This window comes from Cololabis saira, chromosome 13, assembly GCF_033807715.1.
Source record: "Cololabis saira isolate AMF1-May2022 chromosome 13, fColSai1.1, whole genome shotgun sequence".
Lineage (NCBI taxonomy): Eukaryota > Metazoa > Chordata > Actinopteri > Beloniformes > Belonidae > Cololabis > Cololabis saira.
In genome coordinates this window covers 41459023-41474046 of record NC_084599.1, presented here as the reverse complement: position 1 = coordinate 41474046, position 15024 = coordinate 41459023, and positions in this window count along the sequence as shown.

Sequence of the window (15024 nt, the reverse complement as noted above, 5' to 3'; positions counted from 1 at the left end):
CAAGATAGGAAGAAATATGATTTGGCGATGAGTCTGGGCCTATGATGAGGATTGCTGTGTTCTCTGAGTTAAGTTGTAAAAAGTTTGATGCCATCCAGTTATAGATATCTGCAATGCACATGTGGAGGTTATTTAGTTGATTGGAGTTGCTATTATCAAAGGAAAGGTATAATTGTGTATCATCCGCATAGAAATGGTATTTAATATTGTGTTTTGTAATAATATGACCTAGAGGAAGCATGTAAATGGAGAACAGTAATGGGCCGAGAACAGAACCTTGAGGAACTCCATAATCTAATGGTGATGAAGATGACTGAAAATTGCCAATTTCTACACAGAAAGACCTTTCCGACAGATAAGAACGGAACCAATCTAAAACCAACCCTGAAATGCCCTTCCAATTTTTAAGACGCTCAATTAAAATATTATGATCAACAGTGTCAAAAGCCGCAGATAGATCTATAGATAGATGGATAGATATACACAGTGATAAGTAGTTAGACATGATAATTGACCGTTTGTTGGCTAGTCATTTATGAAGTGCACACATCAGAGGTGTAATATTGCAGAGGTCTCAGGGACCTTTGAATCTAGCCAATTTCTGATATAACTATTGAACAACAATGCAGACTGTGTGGTAGTGCACATTTGAAGCTGATCCACTTTATTGTTGAGTGACTGAATAATGGTGAGAGAGGCTGGATAGTTGCTGTGCTGCAGAGGATAGCCTTATGCTGAAAGAAACTGGTTTGAAAAAATAAATACATAAAAAAGCAAAATCAAATCTAATCTTAAAACGTACATACTGGGATGCTTCATCCGTGGTTTGAAACGTTTCTTGATTTGGGTGTTTAGATCTCATTCCACAAACATACCCACCATGTACATGTGAGCTGCACAACTGAATAATGTTGGTAGCTTTCTCCACAGCTGGAAATCAAATGAAATATTTATATCTACAATGTGCCTTTGTTATTTCATGTCATAGGAGTCAATGAACCCTCTGTCTGCCCTTTCAATACACTTCATTGAAACTGTCTGGGATCTGTCTGAGAGCTTATTTCTTTCATATTATGTTGTGTTAAGGTGGTTAATAAACACATTTTTCTTTCATGTAACAAACTCAGAGCTCAAAAACTTTACCTGGGCTTTAAAGACAAGGTTGTTCTGTGTTCACGGTATTCTAATCATGTATGTTTTAATGTTGGAGTGAAACTGTGGAACAGCCTGAGCATGGAGCTAAAACAAAGTCAAAACATATCACAATTTAAAAAAAGATAAAGAAACTATTTTTTCAAAATACAGATGCGAATAAACATGTAGATATGTAAATGTATTAATAAATGTAGATATGTAGATTTATTTTATGGATATAAATATGTTATATGTAGGTATGTATATGGATATATTGAGTTATATTATACGTACATTATTTATATATCTATATCTCTATTAATATATATATATTGATTTATAGTTATATGTAGATATCTTGATATATAGATTAATAGTTATTTTTATGTATATAATTGGGGGTAAATATATGAACCAGTATATATAGCATATCTATTCTTATATAGTTAATCAAGTATATTGCAACCCGATGGCCCTCCGAGAGGCGGGGTGGAAGAAGGGCCAAAACAGACAGATTTCTTGGTAACGACTGGAACGGACATAGACAAAGATTCTCGGGTCATGAGAAGATGCAGGTGCGGGTGGGAGAAGGTGACCACTTTCAGAGGTTTGCGGATCCACCAGGGAAGGAAAAAGTGTGACGAGTGAGGCCGTCAGCAACATTGCACTGCAACCGCAGGTCAGACAAGAGGAACCCATAGCCAGGTCGCAAACCACACTGCTGAGGGATCCACCGTTGCTGAAGAAAGGCAGGCGGAGGACGCAGAGGGGCCCTTGGTGGACACCATTGCCTCGGAGAGTGGTGCTGATGAAGACACACAAAGAACACAAAGCAACCCCAACTTCCGGGAGCAAAGCCGGAGAACAGAGAGAAAAGAACCGGGAAGGAGGCAGCTGATCAAATGGCCTAAAGCAAACAAAGTTGCAGTCTGGCAGAAGCTCTACAAGGACCTCACTCTTATCCTGGAGCATGATGAATGCAGGTGCAGATTTGGAGAAACTGCTGGAATGCAGAAATCTCACCCAATGCAGAAGGGGAGGACGGAGAGAGAGATTGAGCAGTTGGTGAAGAGGTGGCATCAACTCCGAAAATAGTGGAGGAAGGCAACGAGCGTAAAACTGGACATTACCAAACCTGAGCTGGAGAACTACATCAAGGAGCAGTACAGTGACCCAGCGAAGTCAACTCCGCTGGAATCCCCTGGTTATGTTCCTCGCCCAGCCGTCCTTTTTGATGCTGCCCTCCCCAAACCCAGCGAGGTAGCAGAAGTGGTCCGGAAGGCAAGAGCAGCCTCAGCCCCAGGCCCTGATGGGATACCATACAAACTGTACAAGTACTGCCCAGGGGTCCTAAGACACCTATGGAACCTGCTGAGAGTGGCTTGGAAGAACAAAGTCATCCCTCCAGAGTGGCAAAGAGCTGTCACAGTTTTCATCCCGAAGGAGCAGAAATCCAGTACGATCAGCCAGTTTAGGAGTATTGCCCTCCTGAATGTTGAAGGGAATATATTTCTTCTCCATCCTGGCCAAGAGGTTGACCACCTATCTCACGAGCAATGGGTACATCGACACCAGCTGCCAGAAAGCAGGCGTGCCAGGCTTCCCAGGGTGTGTGGAACACTCTGCAGTAATATGGGAGCAGATACAAAGGGAAAATAGAGAGAGAGGTGACCTGCATGTTGTATGGCTGGACCTTGCCAACGCATACGGGTCTGTACACCAACTCATTGAGTTCGCCCTGGACTTCTTCAGTGTCCCAGTCTGCATTAGAGCTCTGGTAACCAAGTACTTTGGAAACCTCCAGATGTGCTACACCCACCAGGACTTCACAACAGGCCTGCAACAGCTGGAAGTAGGCATTGCCATGGGATGCTCAATCTCACCCATCTTGTTTGTCGCAGCCTTCAAGATCATCCTCATAGGGGCTAAGAAGATGGTTGGAAGAGTGAAACTGCCTTCAGGGCAAAGGCTACCAGCAGTTTGAGGTTTCATGGAAGATATCACCACCATACTCCAGACAGCAGCATACACAACAAGACTGCTGAAGAGGATAGACGAGAATACGCTACAACTACCACTGCGATCCATCAGCGCAGGTCACAAGCAGGAGAAGGCTCGGCTGGTGCTGGAGCTGAGAGAATCCACCGACCAGCTGGTGAGAGCAGCAGGCACCCAGATAAGAACAGAGAGAAAGTGGAAAGCCCAAGAAGAGCTCGACATGGCAATCGGTAGGCTAAAGCACTGCAGGGTGGTTGGCAGAGTCCAGGAGGGTCGAGCAGGCCTCGGGAGGGGCGATACTCCCTTGTCCTGGGGGGAACTGAGCAGGAACGCCTCAACATCAAAGCGGTGTCCCAAGGCCAGCAAGGACGTTAGACGTCATGGGAAGGCCTTACAGACAGATCCATGCCATGGTCTGACCTGTGGAAGATCCCCCAAGCTAGGCTCAGCTTCCTGATCAGAGCAACATATGACACCTTGCCCTTTCCCCGAAACCTCCACCAATGGTTTGGTGCCGAAGAGACTTGTCCACTTTGCATCACCGTCAATGCAAACCTCCAGCTGCAGGACAGCGCTGTCCCAAGGCCGCTACAGATGGCGTCACGACCAAGTTCTGAAAAAACTGGCAGAGGTTTCAGAGACATGCAGAAAGGAGGCAAACAGCAGACCTTCCACTCCAGGCATACATCCTATCCCGTTTGCAAGGGCTGGAGAGGCTGTCAAACCGTCCCACCAGCGAGATACAGCAAGACTCCACTCACCGGGAAAAGAGGCCAGACCTAGTCATGTGGTCAGAGGCTTGCAAGACAGTCCTTCTGGTCGAACTCACTGTCCCATGGGAGGGAGGTTTGGAGGCTGCGTACGAGCAGAAGCAAGCCAAGTACTCCTGGACCTGGCAGCAGAGTGCAGGGAGGCTGGCTGGAAAGCTGTCATCTGCCCTGGGGAAGTGGGGAGTAGGGGCTTCGTGGGTTCCTCAACTGCTCGCCTACTCCGTGACATGGGATGCACAGGAGCGGGCCATCGGAAAACCTTCAGCTTCTGGCTGTGACTAAGGAGGAAGCTATGGCATCAGCAGGGGGTGGCAGGGAGAGATCCCTGCCATCGCTCCGCCACCATGAGACGTACTGGGGTTAAGGAGCGAAACGTTAATGAATGGTGGTTCCCAGCTGATGACCCGTTTAGGCCCACAGAGGTGTTCAGTGAGGTGTCACAGCACACCTGTTCAAAAGGCACTGGAGGAGTTGTGTCAGGCAGCAAAGCCCAGCAGGAATACCAACACCTGTATCTGATATGTTATATCATTGCTGTCTATTGTTCTCTATTATATTGTAGTATTATTCTAAAGTAATGATAATGTAATACTATACATTATAATTACTTCTAATATTAAATAAGTACATAGTAGCACAACTAAATGCTGGGCGTTTTTTTTTTTTCTTTTTGTTTGCTTTGATTTGTTTTCTTTTTGGCTATATTTATATATACATACAGTATAATTGAGTATTATATCACTGTATTGAACAGTTATTAAAGTAGGGATGGGTGTTTTATAAGTAAGTTTATTGAAAGTCTTGTTATATGTAAGAATGTATGTAAGATTCAGGGGTAGGACTAGATAAGTGTTTACTTCAATCCTACTCCGTTTGCTGTCTTGCCTTCTGTCTACAAACATATATATATATATATATATTTGTACTTTATTTTTATTTATTTATTTTTTTTGTATTCTTTTTTTTAACATGCATGTTCGAAGTAAAAATCTTCAAATCAAATCCAATCAAATCAAACACCATCACTACTATTCTTGTATTTAGTATTGCACTTTGAATTTTATAGTGCCTTGGTTACCATTAAATTAGCTTTGGGTGGCCTCATTTTGCAACATCAAATGAAATAAAACATTTCAGCTGCATGTCTGGTGTTGCACTGTGAACAGTTTGGTTCATGGAAAACCCCGTTCCTCCTTGTACAGTTGACAGACTTCATTATTTGGCCTGTGTTATCATGCAGAAAGAAAAAAAAGACACCTCGCAGCCAGGGCTCACACAATCTGTCATACTCAGACACGGTCGTGATGTACTACATGGAAGCATGTAGTCATCAGCTGGCTGCGTATCACATTCTGCAGGGATCCACAGCCTCAAGTAGTCATCCGATCAGTTGGTCCAAAGACATATGCTGATTAGCGCCGTAAAAGAAAAGATTTGTCATGACAGGTAATATCGTCGGAGGTATCGGAACGCGGCCGTATTAGTGGAGATTGTGTCATGAATCATATCTCTCGTCGTTAAAGAGAATGTTGCCCGGGTTTCTGGAAATGGATAGACAGGTTACTTGACATCTATGGATCGTTGCGAGGATGCTTTATGGCTTCTGTGATCGTTTGCCATGTTAGAGCTTTTTAATATTTCCCTTCCTGGCAAAAGGCAGTGGTCCGCTGGAGCCGAGCAGCACGGGAAGCAAGATTAATAGTCTTATCATGTGGCCAAGTGATTAGTGAGCTCTTAGTACTTATTACTCTGCATTATCACAGAATCCCTTGAGAGGCTTCTGTCAGCTGCAGGGTTGTGTTTAAGAACCTCTAGATTACCACAATGCGGCATTGATTAATAGTGTTGATATAAAAAGGAAAAACTAACCTAAAAAGTAAATAGCCTTTAAATCTCCCCCGATCTGAATCCCCCTGGATTCAGTCCCCACTTGATCTCACAAACCAATACAGGGAGGACAGATGCAGCGGTGGATTTTGGGAGCTCACACCTGAATCTAGCCTGTAAAGAAAGAAGAAAAATACGTTTTGGATTGTTTTATTGAAGATGGCTCCCCTGTTATATTCTCTTTAAAAGGTACGATCCACTTTTCAGCCTTCGTCCAGAACTAAACATGTCTGAGCCGTGAGTTTGTCCACGAATGACTGATATTTTATTATAAGGGTTTTTCTGTTTTTTTGTTTTTTAACCCTTGTGCTGTTCGGGTCAAGGAAGGAGGAAGAGAAGGAGGGAGGAAAGAAGGAAGAATGAAAAGAAGGAAAGAAAGGAGGAAGGAAGGAAGGAAGGAAGGAAGGAAGGAAGGAAGGAAGGAAGGAAGGAAGGAAGGAAGGAAAGGAAGAAGCAAGGAGAGAGCAGGAGGAAAGAAGGAAGGAAGGGAAGAAGGAAGGGAGCAAGGAAGGAAGGAAGGAAGGAAGGAAGGAAGGAAGGAAGGAAGGAAGGAAGGAAGGAAGGAAGGAAAGGAAGAAGCAAGGAGAGAGCAGGAGGAAAGAAGGAAGGAAGGGAAGAAGGAAGGAAGGAAGGAAGGGGGAAAAAAGGAAAGAAGGACGGAAGGAAAAAAGGAAGGAAGAAAACAAGGAAAGAAGGAAGGAAGGAAGAAAGGAAGGAAGGAAGGGAAGAAGGGAAGAAGGAAGGAAGGAAGGAAGGAAGGAAGGAAGGAAGGAAGGAAGGAAGGAAGGAAGGAAGGAAGGAAGGAAGGAAGGAAGGAAGGAAAGGAAGAAGCAAGGAGAGAGCAGGAGGAAAGAAGGAAGGAAGGGAGCAAGGAAGGAAGGAAGGAAGGAAGGGGGAAAAAAGGAAAGAAGGACGGAAGGAAAAAAGGAAGGAAGAAAACAAGGAAAGAAGGAAGGAAGGAAGAAAGGAAGGAAGGAAGGGAAGAAGGGAAGAAGGAAGGGAGCAAGGAAGGAAGGAAGGAAGGAAGGAAGGAAGGGAAGAAGGAAGGGAGCAAGGAAGGAAGGAAGGAAGGAAGGGAGCAAGGAAGGAAGGAAGGAAGGAAGGAAGGAAGGAAGGAAGTAAGGGAAGAAGGAAGGGAGCAAGGAAGGAAGGAAGGAAGGGAGAAAAGAAGGAAGGAAGGAAGGAAGGAAGGAAGGAAGGAAGGAAGGAAGGAAGGAAGGAAGGAAGGAAGGAAGGAAGGAAAGGAGAAAAGAGGAAGGAAGAAGGAAGGAGAGAGCAGGAGGAAAGAAGGAACAGGAGAATTAGGTCATTTTGACCCAAAGACAGTACAAGGGTTAATTGGAGAAAAAAAAATGACGTTATGGCACTTTCTTTACTCGTGTTTGTAGAATCATCTGTAACCTTCTTTACATGATAAAAATGTTCCCCCAAAGTTAAATGTGCTGTAATCTTAGGATAAAAGTCCATTACTTCAGACTGTTCTGATTCAGAATGAAGGTTGAACTGTGCCGGCGTTCAATTATCTCCCGTCTCTGCAGACCGGAGGTCTGGAGGCATCCATCCATTTACGCACTGCGGTACAACTGAGAATCCAAAAAAATATATCAACGCTTATAATTATACCATGTTTCTTTATCTTTTTCTGTGTCTTTTATAATTCCATTGCACCTAACCGGAGACCCTGGTAGCCTAGAAGAAGCAAATACTGCCCTCACATTCCCATGGCTCTTGACTTTTGGTCAGAAATCATTTTTCTAGACTTACCTGACATTAACTTTGATGTAAATCCAGATATGACAACTCTTTATTTTTTAATGTCCTGTCTCCACATCCATTGCCTGCACATTAATAAATGATGAACTAAAACAGCCAGATTCCGCTCATTAAATGGAGGTGATTTATTCAGCAAAGCAGAACCCGTACAACACACCCAGCCTGAGTTTGGCTCGTCTGTTGATGTGGGAGAGTTTTACAGAAGAATTGTGCGATATTGTGCGATAGCTTCACTTTGATGTCCGTTTTCTACGGAAGAGTATCAGGGCCATGCAGGAGAAAAAATATTTGAGAGGGGATAGGTTTTTTTTATTATGCACTTCGAGAAAAAAGTCGAAATGTCAAGATTATTGTTGAAGTACAATTTTTGTGTATTTCATCCACATCTCTGGTCTGGACCAGCAGCGTTTGGTGGAGACCTGTGACCTCATTATTTAGTGGAATTAAAACATTTATTATCTTAAGTGTGAATTTGAACAACTTAAATAACTGATAACTTGAATTTTCTGCAGTATGTGACATCTAAAATACAGTGGCAAGGCTTTAACCGCTTTTCTGTATTCATCTGTCATAAATTTGATCTTCATACATATTTTTCATACATACATACATCTTCATACATTTTATAGTACTTTTATATACTATATAACAGTTGTGAAAACTACGGAAGAGTATTAGGGCCATGCAGGAGAAAAAATATTTGAGATGGGAAAGGTTTTTTTTATTATGCACTTCGAGAAAAAAGTCGAAATGCCGAGATTAATGTTTAAGTACAATTTCAAGAATAAAGTCGAAATTTCACCTTTTTTCTCAACATTTCAGCTTTTTTCTCAAAATTGTACTTCAACATTAATCTTAACATTTCAACTTTTTTCTCGACATTTCGACTTTTTTCTCGAAGTGTATAATGAAAAAAAAATCTTCCTCCTCTAAAATATTATTTTTATTTTTCTCCTGCCTGGCCCTAATACTGTTCTACGACGGAGTATTAGGGCCAAACTAAGACAAAAAAAATGGAAATTACGAGAATAACGTCGTAAAATTAAGAGAATAAAGTTGTAATATTTTGAGAATAAAGTTATAATATTACGAGAATAAAGTCTTAATATTAAATATATTATAAATATATAAATATAACTTCACAAGATGCTCAATATTCCTCATTTTTACACAGGGAGAAAAGTTCTCATAAATTATATTATCATAATATTACGACTTTATTCTCGTAATTTTACGACTTTATGCTCGTAATATTACGACTTTAATCTCGTAATATTACGACTTTATTCTCATAATATAACGACTTTATTCTCATATTACGACTTTATTCTCGCAACATTATGACTTTATTCTCGTAATTTTACGACTTTATTCTCGTAATTTCCTTTTTTTTTTTGTCTTATTTTGGCCCTAATACTCCGTCGTACTGTTCCGTAGTTTTCACAAAATAGTATATAAAAGTACTATAAAATGTATGAGGATGTATGTATGTATGAAAATAAGTATGAAGATCAAATTTATGACAGATTAATACAGAAAAGCGGTTAAAGCCATGCCACTGTATTTTAGATGTCACATACTGCAGAAAATTCAAGTTATCACTTCTTCAAGTTGTTCAAATTCACACTTAAGATAATAAATGTTTTAATTCCACTAAATAATGAGGTCACAGGTCTCCAGCAAACGCTGCTGGTCCAGACCAGAGATGTGGATGAAATACAGAATGGGCTGAAGTTTTCCTTTTCATTAAAGAACCAGTGAGTGGTGAGTCATTAACTTTCCAGTGCTCAGTATTACAGAACAGTCATTACACCAAGAGGCATGATTACTGAGCGTCAGTGATTTTTTTATTATCCATGAATCTCACTTGTGTTTGTGTTTGTTGTAAAAAAAAAAAAAATGGCTTTTAAAACCGAATTTTGGGTTGAAAGACGCATCACCTGGAACAGAGTAGAGGATGAGGATGAGGTGATTGAAGGTGACAAAGCTATTTTCTGGTCTTCTTCATGTGTTGTTTAGATCGCTGTTTAATCCTAATAAATGCTCAATGACAGGAGAAGATGAATTATTATCCGAGGCAACGCTCGGAGCCGCCGCGCTTGTGCTGCCTCAGCAAGGGATGCGCTAATAAATTCACACCGTGTTGTGCAGCTTCTCAATTTCCTACTTTTCTAACTGATTGAATTTGAAAGAATTTGTAACGAGCCCCTCTGAAGGAAATGAAAGAAGGGTTGTGTTTTTGACGATATGCGTGTGTTTTCCAGCCTGTATCCAGTACTCGAGTTGTAAAAAGAATCAGGGGGATGGTGGATTTTATCATATGGGGACAGATAATTTGTGCTGATTACAAATAATATAATATATTACAAATAATAGCATGGACTTACATCAAATACATCAAAACACAACAATAAAAAACACTTTTCTGAACTTATCAATATGACTCTGTCCTTCACAGGATAAGTAACATGGATCACTGCAAAAACTCAAAATCTTAACAAGAATATTTGTCTTATTTCTAGTTAAAATGTCTCATTTTAGTAAAAAAAAAATCTCATTATATTTAAAACAAGACTCATCACTGGAAAAAACAACAATTTTCACCTGTTTCAAGTAGATTTTCACTTGAAATAAGTAGAAAAATCTGCCAGTGGAACAAGATTTTTTTGCTTATAATGAGAAGATAAATCTTTTTCTACTTATTTCAAGTGAAAATCTACTTGAAACAGGTGAAAATTGTCAAATAAGTTATTTTTCTGGTGTTATTTTTCTGGTGATGACTCTAAATGTTGAAATATCAGTAAAACCACATTCATTGATGAAATGACATAAGGGATGGAAAGGAGGGATGGCAGTTTTACAGGGGGGATGATTTGGACCGTTTTTATTTCAGGGGGGGATGATTTTGACTGTTTTTATTTCAGGGGGATGCCATCCCCCCTCATCCCCCCTCAACTCCAGTACTGGGCGTCGCTGAGGAGAATCCCCAGAGCTGCAAACACAAACACGACGTGGCTCTTCCTGAGCCACCTGTTCACAGCGAACGCGGCCAAAGGAATCGCTGCCACGTTGACCGGCGGGAGGCCGGGGAGGGCGACACGGCTCTGGCCTTGCTAGAAACACACTGTAGCTTTCTTGTCTTTGTGATTATTTTCATTATATTACATTTTATTCTACGTATCATTCAGCTTATACTAATCATTAGACTGCCTCGAGCCAGAAATGAAATACTGAATGTCGGATTAGTACGAGCACATTTCCTTAAGCTGTAGGAATATCCTCTGCTTAAACTCAACAATGTCAAAATAAAAAAAGAAAAGAAAAAGTATAAGATTAAAGCTGTAAGCAGCGATGAACGGCCCTCCATCCTTGTGCACGTTCAGGCTGCAGTGGAAGCTTGTATGACTTGCATGTAGATTCTTCAGACCTGGACATTTAGCGGATGAAACCACCCACGACTCTCTATATCAAACCATTCAAAAGTTATGCCAGAAAGTAGGAACTATCAGATATCGACCAATCAGAAGAAGGGGTGGGGCTACTTTGCACCAATTAAGGTGAAGGACTCAAAGCCGAGTCCGATGACACCACCCACAAGTCTTTATGTCAAACCATTCAAAAGTTATGGCAGAAAATCGGAACTATCACATATCGACCAATCATAAGAAGGGGGGGGGGCGCACTTTTTGGTGTCTATCATCGCCACAGTAACGCTTTTGACTGAGGAAAGTAATGCCCGTCGTCGCAGAATGGAGACGCACATTTTGATGTGTAACACACCTGGGTGCACGTTACGGTTCGGGCCGTATCGACGGCCGAAGAAATGGCATACATTGCGCCAAAATTACACGATTAATCCAAAATTGCCGACTTCCTGTTCGGTTTTGGTTATGGTGCCAAGAGACTTTTCTTTAAGTTGTGACATGATACAGGTGTGCACCGATTTTCGTGCATGTACGTCAAACCGTATTTTGGGCACAAAGTTTTCTAGGGGGCTCTGTTGAGCCATTAGGCCACGCCCATTAATGCAAACCATTAAATATCAAATTTCAAGTAAAGTCCTGGCTTGTGTGCAATATTTGGAGACTTTTGAGGCACGTTTAGGGGAAAAAAAAGGCCCTCCTTTCATTGGAAGAAGGAAAAAATAAAAATTCCTACAGATACAATAGGGCCTTTGCACTGTCAGTGCTCGGGCCCTAATTACGTGGAACGTGGAACGGTAAGAATTTGACCACTTTGTTGCCACTCTTCCTCGAAACCATGAAGAGGCTTTCAGCCGAGGCTTACTCTTATTATTTTGTCTCATTATGGCTGCAAGTGCACCTCGGGGAATGCAACAGCATGTACGGGGTTGTTGTTGTGTTTTTCATTAAAAGAAAGAGGGAAAGAATCTCCACACATTTCTTACTGGCGACAGGTCAAGATTACAGGCCCCCCTTCCCCCACAACCAGACCTTTGTAATACACCCAGAATGTGCTTTTGCTTTTGTGTCCCGGTGAAAAATGCATGAGCATCCTTGGAGATGACGGAGACTTAAAAGGCCACACACGTTGTTTTAGAATATCGGTGTATTTTTCTGTATTAATGTTGCCGTCACAGCCAGGGCCGGCCCAAGCCTCCATGGGGCCCTGAGCAAAATGTGATTTTGGGGCCCTCTATTAATGCCAATGATACTGATTATTGATCATTCACACACCCACTATGAACTTATACAAATACACTTGTAAAACTAGACGTAATAACCTTTTGTTGTAGTTAGATTGTAATCCACAGTGATTAAGACCATGGAAGCAACAACAGATTAACAAATTTGCAGTAAAATCTTTCAATGAATATTGATCAAAATCAGCAACTGCTCCTACTGGCCACACAGAGAAGCAACAGATAAAAGGTGAAAGAGCTGCACAGTTGCAGCAGTGTTGTTTCCATCATCCTACTGTCAGCCTGGCAGGTTTTTACCAATCTATGGTTTTTAATCTGAAATGGAGCAAATTCAGCTACAAGAGCGGCCTGGGGTTGATTTACACTGAATATTTAAAGTGATTGAGTATTAAGTGTGATACTGAGTGTCTTCTTCTATAATCAAATAGATCATTTATAAACCATTTACTGTTAACATGTTATCTACTTTATTTTTGGTTTTAAATACACTGCAACAGCAATGTGCAACAATAAAAAGATCAGGGGAGAAGTGGGCAGGTTGGGATGAAGCTGCTGTGACGTACGCGATTGCGCAACACCTTTGTTTGTGTCGGCACTGATCAGAAATCAGCTGGAGCCGCGAGCGGCTGAGAAGAAAACAGCCCGTCTACGTCCCTTTTTTAATTCTCTCGTCAGCCACCAGGTTTATGAACATCTGCACCTCAGAGTTGGATAACCAAACACACGTTTGCGCTTTATAATAAAATCGCCACGAGCCGCCAGTCGCTCTCGCGCTGACTCCCGCTTCCTGATTCAACCCCCTGACCAATCAGTGGCCTGTAATGTGATGACGTTATAACCTCGCCAGAATGGTTACAGAAAAAGTATCTGCTTGGCTCTACCCGTCTCAGCCCCTAGTGCAAAAGCGCAAGACGGGGCCGTGGCGGGTAGAACCGAGCTGAGGCGGTACTAGTGCAAAAGGGCCATTAGTTTGCCGTCTTATGCCTTGGGCCGACTCTGGTCAGCAATAAATAACCTTTGAGTCCCTGCGTCAGCGCCACACGATCACAGAGCTGGCCGAGTTGTAGCAGATAACAGTCTTGTTAGGATTTCATGAAATTGTTAAAAGCTCAAAGAATTTATAACACTGGTGGGCTTCCTCTTTATATTCAAAGTAACCTCGTATTGATTAAGACACGGAGCCACCCCCTGGTGGTACGGGTAGACTATATTAGATTAGAGGTTAAATATAATACACATACCATTGTTGAAGAGGAGACGGTGGGAAAAGCAGATGCTTAGCATTGGTGGGTCTTATCTGTGTTCTGGGTGGGCCCAGGTGAGAGAAATAACAAAGGAGATGGAAGTGACACGTTCGGGGGGTTTTTCCCGTAGCTGGCTCCACCAATGAAATTCATTTGCAAAGAACACCCCCCTTTTTAGTATAAATTCAACTGGACTGATGACCACCGTGTGTATTTCTCTCCTACCTCTGTGGTTTCCAGACAAATGTACCTCCGGCCGGAAAACCTTGTACTTGACTTATTAAAAGCTTGTATTAACCTTTGATTCTATTCCACTAGTTTTCTTATGGTTCGCCAGTAGGGCTGTAACAATATATCGTGCCACGAAATTTCGCGATACAAAAACGTCACGAAACGTGTTGTAGAGGTGACAAACTGTATCGCGATATTGGATTATCAATATTAATCTATTGTGTTGACTAGAAACGCGCATCCGACCACGCGTGACGACCGCGCCTCGACACGCGGACCAAAATCTTACTCCGCTCAGAAGAAACTAGTCCCGTTTTACGGTCCCGTTTTGAGCTCTGAACTTTTACTTATGTAAGGCCGGTGTAGAGTTAAGCCTTACCTTATTAAATTAAACCTTTTTGGGGTGGTGAGTAGGATAAACACGGGGAAACTTCTGCTGAGTTCCAGTGTACTTTAATGTCCCTCAACAGTGTAGGATTTTAGAACATCAACACAGCACCTAGTGCCGTACTGTGGCGTATCACTCCGCCCAATCTAAAACAGACTAATCACTACAGATAAACTGACTAGTGTCATTATAGTCCCTGATTTACATCAGAATATAAAGAATATATTTATAAAATAATGAACCCTGAATTACCAAAATAACCTTAACAAAAATAAATCTCCTCTTACACTTATAAGGTGAGCATGAATCAATCTTTTTTATGATGTAAAATTGTATGTATTTATTTACTTTTATTTATTTATTTAATTGTAGTTGTTAAATTTCTGGAAAAGAAAAAATTCAAATCATACATGAAACTATTCAGTTTGTGGCAAAATATTTGTACTTGTATGAAACTGAAGATCATAATGCAAACCTGACATTTACTTTTAGTTCAGTTTGTGGAAAATGGTTGGCCTGGCTTTCTCTTTAAAACTTAAACAGTTATAAAGCATTACAAACTGGAACAATAGGCCAAACGTACAGCATTGTTTTGTATTTTGTGTCTTTCAAATAAAAGACAATTTTTTCCAGTCATATGTTCCTCATTCAAGGTTGTTAAAAAAATACTGCTGTAATATCGTATCGTTATCGTGACCTCAATATCGTGTATCGTACCGTATCGTGAGATTAGTATATCGTTACACCCCTAGTCTCAATGGTCTTTATTGTCAAAGTAGAAACTAAGGTCTGACATCTAATCCCTTCCAAACTTCTTTTGCAGAACCCTGTTCTTAAATATTTCTATTTTTATTTCTTTTTCATTTGTTGACATTGACATGCTCTGGTTTTTTCTCCTCAAGGACTCAGCTTTTCACGGATTCCAATTTTGAACCG